Raw genomic sequence first — 9,711 nt, forward strand, 5'->3', positions numbered from 1 at the left:
GCACCAAATAGTTGCTGTAAGTACTATCATTTGTGTACGATGGGTTGATGGGATTGATGAGGAGTTTATAGCTACTGTGAGGGGGGGGGGCAGAGGTACTGTGAGGGGGGGGCAGAGGTACTGTGAGGGGGGGGCAGAGGTACTGTGAGGGGGGGGGGGCAGAGGTACTGTGAGGGGGGGGGGCAGAGGTACTGTGAGGGGGGGGGGCAGAGGTACTGTGAGGGGGGGGCAGAGGTACTGTGAGGGGGGGGCAGAGGTACTGTGAGGGGGGGGGCAGAGGTACTGTGAGGGGGGGGCAGAGGTACTGTGAGGGGGGGGCAGAGGTACTGTGAGGGGGGGCAGAGGTACTGTGAGGGGGGGGGGCAGAGGTACTGTGAGGGGGGGGGCAGAGGTACTGTGAGGGGGGGCAGAGCTACAGTGAGGGGGGGCAGAGCTACAGTGAGGGGGGCAGAGCTACAGTGAGGGGGGCAGAGCTACTGTGAGGAGCAGAGCTACGTTAGAGCTACTGCTACTACTTTAGAGTTACTATAGAGCTACTGCGAGGGCGGCAAGCACATGTTGTCCTTTAAATAATTGTGACAATTGTTCTACGGTCGGCCAATATACCATCTTGCTGTAAGACTTGTCCGACTCAGTAAGAGTCGGACAAATGACCCGTTGATTCATCACAACCTGTAATGATTGATGATTTTTGTTAATTATCAGGGGAAAGCGCCAAGCCATTACGACTTTATAGCACTTGGAAGGAAGGAGTCAGGATAAGGATTTGGGATGGAAATAATTGATGGAAATCTGACTAATTGGTACTTTTGAAAGATGGTCCGGGCGTTGTTGCTGTTGTTATAGATTCAGCTACTCGGAACAAGTTCCAAGTAGCACGGGCTATGGTGAGCCCGTAATGGACTTACTGGCACAGGAGCGGTGCTGTGAATGGTCCGGGCGGTTGTGTTCCAAGTATGGGACGCTGGTAATTACAAGAACATTGCTTAGAAGCCTGACTCACGACGCCCTCAAGGCCATCAACACAACATTTGTTTTACCAATATTGGAGTGTGCAGCACCGGAATGGAATCCACATCTTGTGAAATCATTCAGCCAAAATTTAAAATTACAAAGGCTGTGACAAGATTGGTACCAGAGCTAAGAGGGTTAAGCTACGAGAATAGGCTAGTTGAACTGAATCTCACAACTTAAGAGGATAGAAGGAACACGGAATACAATGACAACATACAAGATACTAAGAAGAATAGATAAAGTGGACAGGGATAGCCTCTTCAATGTGAGAGAGAGCAGGGGCCTTATTCACGAAGCAGTTACGCAAGCACTTACGAACCTGTACATCTTTTCTCAATCTTTGGCGGCTTTGTTTACAATTATTAAACGGTTAATGAGCTCTGAAGCACCAGGAGGCTGTTTATAACAATAACAACAATTGATTGAGAAGTTTTCATGCTTGTAAACTGTTTAATAAATGTAACCAAAGTCGTCAAAGATTAAGGAAAGATGTACACGTTCGTAAGTACTTGCGTAACTGCTTCGTGAATCCTGACCAAGAGGACACAGGTGGAAGCTGGAAACGCAAATGAGCCGAAGGGACGTAAGTGCGTGCTCGTACCCTGTACGGGAAGTTAACAAGTCGAATGCACTGAAAATAGAAGTTGTGGAAGCCACCTCCATCCACAAACTGAAACGCCACAGCTACAACAAGGTTAGTAGGCGGGGCATAGAGCTAGACCTCACTTCTCCTTAGACACCGATAGGCAAGTACTACCACCACTCACCACCACTCACCACCACCACCACCACCACCACCACCACCACCACCGCCTTAATTAGAAGCTTTGCAGGGCCGCTCACGCAACCCAACACAAGGACTCGGGTTGTGTTGTGAGTGCCAGTAGGAAGGAAGCAAGTGTGAGGTTTGGAGTCTCTTCACGGCCCCACCAGCGTTCATCCTGGGTGGAGAAATCCAGCTCCGCACATGTAAACAGCCTTGGATGGTGCCGCGGGGAAATAAGCCTTCCCACATAAAAGTTCGACTACGGCCTCGTCTTCCCATGTCGATACCCAAAGGAAATCTCTGGTTCATACTGACGTACGTGTGTGTGTGTGTGTGTGTGTACTCGCCTAGTTGTGTTTGCGGGGGTTGAGCTCTGGCTCTTTGGTCCCGCCTCTCAACCGTCAATCAACAGGTGTACAGATTCCTGAGCCTATCGGGCTCTGTCATATCTACACTTGAAACTGTGTATGGAGTCAGCCTCCACCACATCACCCCCTAATGCATTCCATTTGTCAACCACTCTGACACTAAAAAAGTTCTTTCTAATATCTCTGTGGCTCATTTGGGCACTCAGTTTCCACCTGTGTCCCCTTGTGCGTGTTCCCCTTGTGTTAAATAGACTGTCTTTATCTACCCTATCAATCCCCTTCAGAATCTTGAATGTGGTGATCATGTCCCCCCTAACTCTTCTGTCTTCCAGCGAAGTGAGGTTTAATTCCCGTAGTCTCTCCTCGTAGCTCATACCTGGTGTGTGTGTGTGGTTGTGTGTGTGTGGTTGTGTGTGTGTGTGTGTGTGTGTGTGTGTGTGTGTGTGTGTGTGTGTGTGTGTGTGTGTGTGTGTGTGTGTGTGTTTTTTTGTGTGTGTGTGTGTGATCGCGTGCATGTCATGCAAACTGCTTGCCTGAGGGAGGGAGCCAGGGAGAAGTGTAGGTGACTGTGCATTCTGTGACGAGAGTGAAATGGGAGGGAAGGCCCAGGGGGGGTATCCTTTCCCACCTCTCAACCCCCCTCCCCAACCCCCCCTCTTTCTCCTACCCCCCCCCCCCCCCCTCCTCTCCCTTGCCATTCTCCCCCTCTCTCCCCCTTCCTGTCCCCCGTCTCCTCCTCCTCTCTCCTTCCCTTTACCTTGAATGGTCCCCAAGCGTGTGTTTTATTAACAATACTCTAATAGTCTCTCAAAGATTCGAACCAGTGTCGGCACGACGTCAGGCACTGGCCAGCCCAGTACCACACCCACTCTGCTATCGATAGTGTTTTAAGTGTAGGAAGGATCCATGTGTGTCCTACATTCCTGACTTATAGGAATTTATATATATATATATATAAAATGTATATTTAATAAATTTGTATGATGTCGAGTGTATTGTGTATAATGTAAATTGTTTTGTTATTTTCAGGTAAGTGTGAAAGTTGGAATGTTGCAACGCCCACCCGTGCCCAGGTAAGGCAACAACTGCAGCAACAACAACTGCAGCAACAACAACTGCAGCAACAACAACTGCAGCAACAACAACTGCAGCAACAACAACTATTACAACTACAACAACTACTACTGTTACTACCGCTGTCTCTGGCACTCAGTATATTCATATACTTAAAGAGTGTTATGGTGACTGTGTAGGGCGTGTGCGCGCGCGTGTGTGAGGGGTGGGGGGGGGGCAGACCGTCCTCCTGCTTAGACAGTACTTTCTGTAACTATGTGCTCCATAGTACAAAATTGACTTACTAAACAATTTGATAGTAGAATTTTGTACTATTTACTTTAAAAGAAACCAAAAAAAATTAAAGCTAAAAAAACAAACTGAAATATTCCTAGGCCTAGTATAGCACACATATGTACTATATTAGGCCTCAGGTAGTCTATATTAGGCCTAAGGAAGGTTAGGGTAGTTTAGTTTGCCTTTGCAACATAAGTTGAAAATCGCTTTCCCGTTTGTCCGAATTCAATGGTACCGATTTCTACTTTCTGATATCGTTGTAGGTCGGTACAATGCAATTACTCTGAGGTACTGTGATTCTCATCCTTCCCATCAGTAGTACCACAACAGGGGGTGAGAGGGGGTGAGGAGCTGGTGTGTGAGACAGTCAGAAGCAGTTACTCACCAGGTTGTGCTTGCGGGGGTTGAGCTCTGGCTCTTTGGTCCCACCTCTCAACCGTCAATCAACTGATGTACAGATTCCTGAGCCTACTGGGCTCTGTCATCTACATTTGAAACTGTGTATGGAGTCAGCCTCCACCACATCACTGCCTAGTGCATTCCATTTACTAACTACTGTGACACTGAAAAAGTTCTTTCTAATGTGTCTGTGGCTCAATTGGCTACTCAGCTTCCACCTGTGTCCCTTTGTTAAATAATCCATCCTTGTCCACCCTATCAATTCCCCTGAGAATTGTTGGTCAGCTGGTGGCTGTTGACTCACAACAACCACCACCTCGGTAACCACAACAACAGCAATCTCTTCCATACCATTCATCTATCATTCAACCTCACCCTTATCTCTTCAAGACAACCCCCCTCCCTTAAACTCGTCCGGAAACCCCCGAATAACACCATGAAACATTCCTGAAAAAAAACCTCTAACAATCCCCAACCCCTAACAACCCCCCCAACCCCTAACAACCCCCCCCCCAACCCCTAACAACCCCCCCAACCCCTAACAACACCCCCCCCCCCCAACCCCTAACAACACCCCCCCCCCACCTCTAACAACCTTAATCCTGCTCTCCTAACTCCTAATAGAATTAGCTTCGTCGCGTGCTAGCGGCCACTTGCTGCTCTGCCCAACAACCTAACCCTTTAACACCCTCGTCAACCCTCACCAAACAATCTCACTCAGCTAGAATAATTAAGCGAGAGACGCCGGCGGGCCCCGGAAATGCCACGGACGGAATAATTTAAAGGGTTCGGGAATTCGGCAACCCCTCAGTGGGAACTGGAATGGGAATTCAGAAATCCGTGGTGGTGGTGGGGGAGGAACGAGACAGGGAATTCGGCGGAACGAGACTGGAAATCCAGGAATCCATAGAGTGAACTCGTCTGGAAATTGGGCTAATCCCACCAATGGGGAATGAAACACGAATTTCGGCGAATCAGTGGCTCAAACAGGTGGTGTTCGCGAATGACCAGGAGGAATTGGTGATCAGGATACGCGGTTGGTGGCTGTGCTGATGAGAGCTGTCGCGGCAAGGCACAGGAACAGTTCCAGACTGTTACAGGATATATTGACCGTTCAGTTCCAGACTACTACAGGATATATTGACCGTTCAGTTCCAGACTGCTACAAGATATATTGACCGCTCAGTTCCAGACCGATAGACGAAGTATTGATCGTGCGATGCCAGACTGCTACAGGACGTGTATGCCATTCTGTTTCAGACTACTACTAGAAATGTTGACCGTTCGGTTCCAGACTTCTACAGAAAATATTAACCAATTGGTTCCAGACTACTACAGAGAGTATTGACCAATTGGTTCCAGACTTCTACAGAAAGTATTGATCAATTGGTTCCAGACTACTACAGAGAGTATTGACCAATTGGTTCCAAGCTACTGCAGAAAGTATTGACCAATTGGTTCCAGACTACTACAGAGAGTATTGACCAATTGGTTCCAGACTTCTACAGAAAGTATTGATCAATTGGTTCCAGACTACTACAGAGAGTATTGACCAATTGGTTCCAAGCTACTGCAGAAAGTATTGACCAATTGGTTCCAGACTACTACAGAGAGTATTGACCAATTGGTTCCAGACTTCTACAGAAAGTATTGACCAATTGGTTCCAGACTACTACAGAGAGTATTGACCAATTGGTTCCAGACTTCTACAGAAAGTATTGACCAATTGGTTCCAGACTACTACAGAGAGTATTGACCAATTGGTTCCAGACTTCTACAGAAAATATTGACCAATTGGTTCCAGACTACTACAGAGAGTATTGACCAATTGGTTCCAGACTTCTACAGAAAGTATTGACCAATTGGTTCCAGACTACTACAGAGAGTATTGACCAATTGGTTCCAGAATTCTACAGAAAGTATTGACCAATTGGTTCCAGACTACTACAGAAAGTATTGACCAATTGGTTCCAAGCTACTGCAGAAAGTATTGACCAATTAGTTCCAGACTACTACAGAAAGTATCGACCGCTCTTTTCCGGTTCCAGACGACTACAAGAAATATTGACCATTTGGTTCCAAACTACTGCCAAGAATCAGATCAAATCCAGGAGAGGGAAAGAGCGTTTCAAAGGTCTTCATCGAAATAAAGAGGAACTCCTACTTTTTCTCCTTTGCACTTATCACGGAACAAAAACTACATCCTACATTGCCCCCCAACCCCCTTGCGCAAGGCGCCCAATGGTGCTATAGACGGCTGTTGATAGCTTGTATGTTTGATGTATAATAGTTTTGCATATCAATTTAAGTCAAGCCAGCTGTCAACAGCCAACTGTAGGACCAGGTGTACGACGGGACTGTGTGTGTGTGTGTGTGTGTGTGTGTGTGTGTGTGTGTGTGTGTGTGTGTGTGTGTGTGTGTGTGTGTGTGTGTGTGTGTGTGAAGCTGGAGACCGGTACTGGGAGTGTGGGGCCCTGTTCCTTAAGTGAATAATGACGTACACAAAGATTGCAGTGTTAACATTCTTGTGTTGTTACTGTAATGGGATCCATCCCCCACACACACTCACCCCCACACTCACCCCCCCCCCCCCCCCCCACACACACACACACACACACACACACACACACACACACACACACACACACACACACACACACACCCCCCACACACACACACCACACTCACACACCCCCACACTCACACACTCACACACACACCCCACACACACACACACCACACTCACACACCCCCACACTCACACACCCCACACACACACACTCACACACCCCACACACACACACTCACACACCCCACACACACACACACTCACACACCCCACACACACACACACTCACACACCCCACACACACACACACTCACACACCCCACACACACACTCACACACCCCACACACACACACTCACACACCCCACACACACACACTCACACACCCCACACACACACACACTCACACACCCCACACACACACACACTCACACACCCCAAACACACACACACTCACACACCCCACACACACACACTCACACACCCCACACACACACACACACACACTCACACACCCCACACACACACACACTCACACACCCCACACACACACACTCACACACCCCACACACACACACTCACACACCTCACACACACACACACACACACCCCACACACACACACTCACACACCCCACACACACACTCACACACCCCACACACACACTCACACACCCACACACACACTCACACACCCCACACACACACTCACACACACACACACACACACACACACACACACACACACACACACACACACACACACACACACACACACCACACACACACCCCACACACACACACACACACCACACACACACCCCACACACACACACACACACCACACACACACACACACACACACGCACACACACACACACACACACACACACACACACCCACCCCCCACACACACACCCCACACACACACCCCACACACACACCCCACACACACACCCCACACACACACCCCACACACACACCCCACACACACACACACACACACACACACACACACACACACACACACACACACACACACACACACACACCCCACACACACTCACCCCCACACCCCCCACTCACACCCCCCCCCCCACCAACCCCTGCATACCCCCCCCCCCTCTGCACAAAGCTGCGCCGCAAGCTCAAGCTGTGAATAATAGATCCACCATTAGCCATCATCACAGGCGCGGCTCCTCTCCCCCTTACCACCAGATCTCATCACCTCTCTTATTCTTCTACCCTCTCTTCTCCTCCTCCTCCTCTTCCCGCCTTTGTCCTCTCATCTCCCCTATTCCTTCCTATAATCTCTCCGCTCTCACCCTTCACCAGTTCTCCTTCTCATGTCTTCTCCCCTCTTATTCTCTTCGTCTCACACCTCCCCTTCCTCTCTCTCTCTCTCCTTTATCCCGCCTCTTCTATGTTTACCCAGTTTCTTCACCCCTTGGTTCATTATTCCCTTTGAGGTTGGGCAGCGGCGTCCCTGCCCCCGACTAATGCCATCTACACACACACACACACACGTGTTACGGGACGAGCCACGTGAAGTCAACACAAGAATACCGCTGCCGGTGGAAATCATCGTGTGTCTCACATTACGGTTAAAACGTCGTTTTAAGTCTTAGTGACAACAGGAGGCGTGGTTAGAATGTGCAAAATAACCTCGCTGAGGGAGCAGGGTGTGCGTCTTGTGCGTCCACATACTGCGTCCACATACTGCGTCGACATACTACGTCCACATGACAAGTCCGAGACAGTTGTGGACTCTCTTGTGGACTCGTAATCCTCGGGAAGGTCTAGCTACGATGGGTGGGTGATCAGCCAGGCTGTGGTGCCTGTGTTGGACTGCCAATTGCAAGCACCGAGAGTCTGGCTGATCAGGATCTCGACCACAAAGGCCTGTTTGACGATTAGGCCATTCCCCCCCCCACTTCCCCCCCCCCCCCCCCCCGGAACTACGAATACGTAAAGGAAACTGTTGACTAAAATAATGTATTATACAACAGTTGTAGCGAACATGATACACAGGCCACCTCCTTTGTCACTCGAAATGGATATACAAGTATACCTCCAAATTCCCGAGATATACCGTGGAGGTATAACGTATATAGTTGGTAATTTTGGCTTTCTTCTTTTGAAATAGTGAAAGTTCGACTCTGTTGCTCAAAGTTTACACTTGAACTTGCTGGAGTGTGTTTTGTCAACTGGTTAAAGAGCGCACTTGGTCTGTTGATAAGAGCGCACTTGGTCTGTTGATAAGAGCGCACTTGGTCTGTTGATAAGAGCGCACTTGGTCTGTTGATAAGAGTGCACTTGGTCTGTTGTTATCCTAGATTTACTGTTAATTATGAGTGATGGTACAGTGACAATCTTGCAAGTCGGTGAAGAGTTACCTTGAAGTTATTGTCATCAACGTGGGTGATGAATTATATTGAAGGGTCAGGGAGTACAGGGGGCCAGGTAGTACAGGGGGGTCAGGGAGTACAGGGGGGTCAGGGAGTACAGGGGGGTCAGGGAGTACAGGGGGGTCAGGTAGTACGGGGGGGTCAGGGAGTACAGGGGGGTCAGGGAGTACAGGGGGGTCAGGGAGTACAGGGGGGTCAGGGAGTACAGGGGGGTCAGGGAGTACAGGGGGGTCAGGGAGTACAGGGGGGTCAGGGGAGTACAGGGGGGTCAGGGAGTACAGGGGGGTCAGGGAGTACAGGGGTGTCAGGGAGTACAGGGGGGTCAGGGAGTACAGGGGAGTACAGTACCAGGAAGGATGTAAGGGTAACTTCAATTGTGCATCAGTGGGTGGAGGAAAAGTTATGGAATGACTTATGGAATAGTGAGAGGGTGAGGGAGGAGGGATAAGAAGGAAGGAAGGAAGGGAGTGAGTGAGGGAGAGAATGAGGGAAGGAGAGAAGGAGGGAGTGAGGGAGAGAGGCCAAGGGAACATCAAAAGGTGGTTCCCCTCTACGGCCGTCCAAAACTTGCATCCTGTTCATCAGCCTCAATAGGGGAAGAGAGAGAGAGAGAGAGAGAGAGAGAGAGAGAGAGAGAGAGAGAGAGAGAGAGAGAGAGAGAGGGGGAGAGGGGGAGGGGGAGAGAGGGAGGGAGGGAGAGGTGGGGGATAGGGAGAGGTGGGGGATAGGAGGTGGATGGCCCCATGGGAGGGTGGTGGGGGCACGCTGCCCCATGGGAAGGTGGGGGGGGGGGGCGACACGCTGCACCATCAACGTCTCCCTCATTGTGGTCACCCACT

This window comes from Procambarus clarkii, chromosome 30 (genome assembly GCF_040958095.1).
Source record: "Procambarus clarkii isolate CNS0578487 chromosome 30, FALCON_Pclarkii_2.0, whole genome shotgun sequence".
Classification (NCBI taxonomy): Eukaryota; Metazoa; Arthropoda; class Malacostraca; order Decapoda; family Cambaridae; genus Procambarus; species Procambarus clarkii.